Here is a 6000-nt window from a genome sequence, read left to right on the forward strand (position 1 = left end):
TCACTGGCTCCTTCATTCTTGGTCCGTTTTTCTTTGAGGAGATGACACCTCGAGGGCCTGTTAGGTGTATAGTGACATCTGCACGTTATAGGGACCTCCTTGTGCAACACGTGATTCCAGCTTTGCAAGAACGGAACTGTGAACACACCACAATTTTCATGCAAGATGGGGCAACACCACATGTCGCTCGCCACGTGAAAGATTTGCTGCGAGAAACCTTCACTAATGACCGCATCATCTCTAGGCAGTTTCCAGATGATTGGCCTTCCAGATCCCCCGACCTTAATCCATGTGACTTCTGGCTGTGGGGATATTTAAAAGATCGTGTCTATCAGGGACATGTCCGGTCTCTGCCTGATCTGAAGGCTAGCATACAACGACATGTCGCTCAGATTTCACCAGACATGCTGCGAGCAACCGTCGACCATGCCGTGTTACGAATGCAGCATGTTGCTGAATTGGGAGGCCATATTGAACAGTTCTTGTAACCATAGTTCCTAATAAACATGCCAGAGCCATTGTTCTCATGTGTTTGATCTTTCCTGCCTTTTTCCTGTAACTATACCACGTTTTGACTGCTTACAGCGCCATTTTTTACCCTGGTGGCGAGAATTGGAACTTTTTTTTTTTTTTTGTGCATAATTCGCGAGCGCATTGCTTCATTAGCATATCTACGAAGTTTCAGACTGCTACTCTCATTACAGCCCGTGCTGTACCACTCTGAACACCGTCACTTTAATTATAACCACCTTGTATGTGTAATTTGTTTAACAAACGTAAAAAGAGAGCTTCTTAGAGTACTCTATGCTATCAAAAATATGATTATGAAGTGAGTAAACACCCCTGAATGTAATTCTGCCAGCGCTCATGCTTATGGGCCCCATGAAGTTTAATATCCTTCAAGGTGGGTCCGGCACTGAAAAAGTTGAGAACCACTGATGTAAAGGGTTTGAAGGCTATACAACTCTCCCGGAATTTTATTCTTTAAAGTTGGCAAGCCTAGCTCAAACCCAGCCTATAATTTTCCGTGCTTATGTTATTATTACATATTTGTTATCGTGATTCGTGGATTGCTTATTGGAATCTGTAAATAACAGATTATATAAAAAGTTGAGTGAATTTTATGAAACAACTCTCACAAGGAATGTATTAGTTGAAAGTTTTCGTTTACGTGAACATTGGTGTAGTGTTATTTATCACGGATAATTTTGTAATCAAGCACCCGCGTGTGGACTCTCTCGCCAAGTGTTTCGATGCTGTAGGTTTAAATTAGTTTCTGAAATCGGCTGTTACTGATTTACCAAGCTAGTCTTCAAATTATTAGTGATTCTATTATATCAAGTGAACGGGAAACAAAGAATGCTGGTGGTAGAACTTTCAAATTCATGGCAGAGCAAACATCTGTGGATTTTTTTACGCAGAAAATAAAAAGTGGTGTTTTGTAAAGTATGCAAATAAGCTAATGATAAAATATTAAGTTTTTTTCCATCAAAGGAGATTCTTCTTTAATTTATTATGACATTTCCAACTGGAAACACGTTTGAAGAAAATTAATTTCCCATGAAACTTCCCAGTGTTGGAAAGTATATATATTCTCGCCTAGTGTTTGGAAGGGATGATTTGTGACAATTCTTTTGGTGAATTTATAACTCAAGTGTTTGAGCCCATTCAATGTTTTTCAAAAGTTTCCGCCCCTATTTGAAATATAATTGCATTGATGAAATTAACATGCTAAAAAAAACTTTAGCAAAGTTCAAATTTACGGTAATGAGATCAGTTTCACATAAGGTTCGCACTTACTTGAATCACTTCAAGCCAGCAAAGTACGAAACCATTGTAAAATCATGTCGCTAAAACAGTATACACACAATTTTTGAAGAAAGACGTTTACCACTGTGCCAGTCACTATGTATTTCCACGCATACTAAGTCCAGCACACTCTCCGCTTTGCAGTAGTGTTTCCCGTCACAGTGGTCAATAGACTTTGACAATAATTCTGCAAGGTTTTGAATGAATGTTTTACTTCGCGTTTCTGCCAGTTTTGGCTGATTGCGAAGATGGGGATGAATCGTGATAAGATGAATGAATGAAGGGTACCTTGACCCTCTGTATCCCTCGAGAAAGTGAAATATTTTGCATGGTTTATCAAGTTCTTGTTGTTTATGAACATTTCCGATTGGCTTTAGCTCGCGGAAATTTGTTACTAAGTAAAGTACGCCTGGTACCTTAGCGTGTTGCTTTACCATGAAGTAGAACAGCCAGAAGGCTTCGCGCAAGTGAAGCACCCAACACTACAACAGCACAGCAACTAATTATAATTTTATGTCGTTACGTTAGGAGTGCTAGCTGTAGGGTTGATCGTTCTTCTCCACTTGTTCTTTCACTATTTGAGTGTGCATACAAATGGTTTTTACTAATAAGCTGTGAAAATACTCCGAAATGGCAGGTTTTTACTTATGCGAGCCATACTTTGCGATCATATATCTCTCTTATTTGTGTTTTTCGCACGCTGGAAGTAATTTTATATTACGCAAAACATCAAAATCTTTCGATAGAAAAAGTCAACATAATTCTCGAGGTGGTACAGTAGGTCAACGGCCCCGATGAAGGGACAATCAAAAACACATAGGGAAAGCACACAGGGCATGATCTTTGCGAGTGCCCCTTCATTAATTTCATCTAAACATCATTTCTATCGTTGCGATTAACCAAACGTGATGGAAGAAAGACGAAAAATAAAAATACTCCCACTTTTCTCTCTCGCTCTCTTTCATTTGAACGTTGTACACTTCTCCAAAAGTTGCCTCACCGCCCTAAAACATGTTAAAGTTCAGAAATCGTTCATGTGACAAACAGTTCCTGAGGCCTGAGCACCAGCAGAGTAGCCAACTTTATTGGAGGTTCCTTTACTGGACGAGAAACACTGGTTAAGTATTTACGTTCTTGCTTACAACGTGAAGTCAGAAACTATATGCACCAAACATTAATAGAGAACAAAACGGATAACTTAAGTATTAGAGAATACTTGCGATTCGGCGTGATAAAATTGGAAGCAGAGAAACTATTGTGAGGTTGAAACACTACACTCGCTAGTGGTCCACAAGGAGGAAATTGCTGTCACGTTTGAACTCAAAGAGGCATGATTACAATTAGTTTAAAGAAAATATATTTAACAATACCTTGCAAAGTATCCTACTGTGCAATTAGCGAAAATTAACATTTTTCACAATTTCTTGGAACGTATTTAAATTGACCCGGAAAAAAAGTTCTTGGAGCGTATATAAATTCAACCGGAAAAAAAGGTTCCTGGACCGAATTGAAACACTTTACAGATAAAAAGGTTCTTTACGGTCCAGAAACCCATTTATACTTGATGATTTTTCTCTCCTGGACCGGAATTGAATTTATTTAAAATTCCTGTACCTTTAAGAAATCTGCTCAATACTTAACTGCCGATTCACCTGGTGAAGAATTGCAAAATTGGCATCATACTTACAACCATAGCAACACCGGACTCCTAAAGCTTTTTGCTGAGGGCAGAGGTCATCGTTGTTGCTAAGTGCTCTGGAAGGGCACTCGTCCTCCATCATGCACAACCCTCCACTCCTAACACACGGGCGCTCCATTTGATTCACTGAAGACTGGCTCTCTGAAAGAACCACAAGATTGTCAATTTAAAACAGTTCGAATCAAGAGAAAAAAGAAATATGTCGATCGATTTTAAATCTCAATGTATTTCATACAAATGACAGACAAGAAGACTGTTGAGACATATGGACGTCGACATATATTTGTAGGGCTGGTGAGACCATTGATAAAACTTTAATAATAGTAGAAATAATTATTATCACTGTCATTATTATTATTATTATTATTATATAAGCACTATTATTAAACTAATAAAATAAAACATTTTCCTTATTATTATTATTATTATTATTATTATTATTGGGCCATTGATGGATAAAATTTAAATAATGCTACTCCCACTATATTTTTCTACATGTTATACATATATTATCCGCGTACTTTTGTACGTTTTACTAGACAGTGTTGTATTAGGTTTTATACTGTGCTCAGCACTTAAACCTTAGGGACATTTTCTACTCTACCAGGTCAATGAATATCAAACACAAAGTTTTTCAATTTTTAATTTTTTTTTTTGACATTTCATACAGTTACTGTACTGGAATGCGTAGTTATTCCATTTTGTTATTAACTTCTGCCTCCTCATTGAAGAAGAATTAAAACTTGGGGAATTTTTTTAGTCAAAGTTTAGGTTGTGTGGGCTCTCGCATAGAAATCTCATTTTTTGAATTTTGATAACTGAGGGTCCATTTACACTTTGCTTTCATGGTAGAATATAAAATAAGATAACCTGGTTCCTGCATTTTTACAAGCTCGTGCATGAAAATAAATGAAGACATTGGGAAATTGTGATTTTCTGGAAGGTTAGCGTTTGCAACCCTAAATGATAACCGTTTTCTAGTTTCCGTCAATATAGCGGATTCTGCCATGTGACGACGGCATATATTTTATTTTTATTTTAAACTATTTATTTCAAAATGAAGAGTCATTATTCTGGAATCTACGGAGACATTCAGTCATTCAGTAAGAATTTTACGAAAGTCACAATTCTATTTTTGTGCTCCATTACGAAACCAACGTGTACTTGTAAAACAAGTAAAGCCCGACAATTTTTATTTTACAAAAATTACATTTACTGATAAAGTTAAATGAGAGGACAACCATTGACTTATTTTTAATAACCTGGATGACTGATGTGGAGGGGGGGGGGTACCTCCTCTCATGTGACCCCCTGGCTGTGACAAACTCTTCTTTCTTTAGGATTTCTATTATTTTCCCATCGCATATTCAGTGTCAACTTTGCGATTCTGTTTGCCAAAGTGTATGGGGAAGAGGTTTATTTATTCTTCAAGCCTTCTCCTGGACTAGGATAACACTATTTCCGAAATATTTATTTTGCATTCATTTTCAGGGATCGCAACAGCACTATTTCTGTCTCGCTTATTCTTATTGCGTTTTTTCCTTTTCGTTATTTACTGTTACTTTTCTTCCATTTTCGGTTGATTGATTGATTGAGTTGGTCTTTTAAGTCCACTTTATGCACAGTAAGGCTAATCGGGACTGGACCTACAGTTTAAAGTGGGATCCGAACCACTTGTGCCTCCACCGGGTATCGAACCCGGGACCCCTTGATTACAAGGCAAAGACGCTACCACTGCGCCATGGGGGAGGCCCCTTCCATTTTCGGCTACTCGCGACGATGAAGAACACCCAAGCTCAGGCCAAATTCGAACCCGGGACCCTCGCTTCTCACTAATTACATTAATTTGAAAGCAATACGCTTCATCAGATAGGGTTTATATGCTGTACACCTTGCTGACAAAATACAAGTGAAGCTTGTGATAACTACTTCGTCACGAACATAAAAAAAAAGAGTTTCTTTTTAAAATAAATTTCCGGAATATTTCACATTTACATTACTTTGATTGTAAACGTGGAAAATCCAGTTAATTAATATTTACTCTGCAATCTTTCCGTTAGCCCTTTTCTTTGAGTCTGCATATGGTTAAACTAATTGATAGTAAGCAACACTGCTGCTTTCCGAACACTTACTTTGGCTGTACTTCCGGCCACGAAGCTGGACTTCAACTCAAACGAGTGTGCCACTTTTTGTGAACATAAGTGTATCTTCTGAACTTGAACACCGCTTTCCGTCTACTTGGTAGAACGTTATTTCCTTGCATCACTGACACTGGATACACCTGCACTGCACCGAGTGTCAAAAAGTGCAGCGAACTAGACGGGGCTAATGTTATCTGTTTTGCAATTTCAAACTAAGAAATAGAGGAGATTTGTGTAAAATCCGGGGCCCGTCGCCGTCTGTACACTATCAGAAATTGTCATCTTTAATCGATAGATTTTGATATTTTATGAAATATATAATGTATTCCAGGGCGCAGAAACAATATACAG

Source organism: Lepisma saccharinum, chromosome 18 (genome assembly GCF_977018435.1).
Source record: "Lepisma saccharinum chromosome 18, izLepSacc3.1, whole genome shotgun sequence".
In the NCBI taxonomy this organism is placed as follows: domain Eukaryota; kingdom Metazoa; phylum Arthropoda; class Insecta; order Zygentoma; family Lepismatidae; genus Lepisma; species Lepisma saccharinum.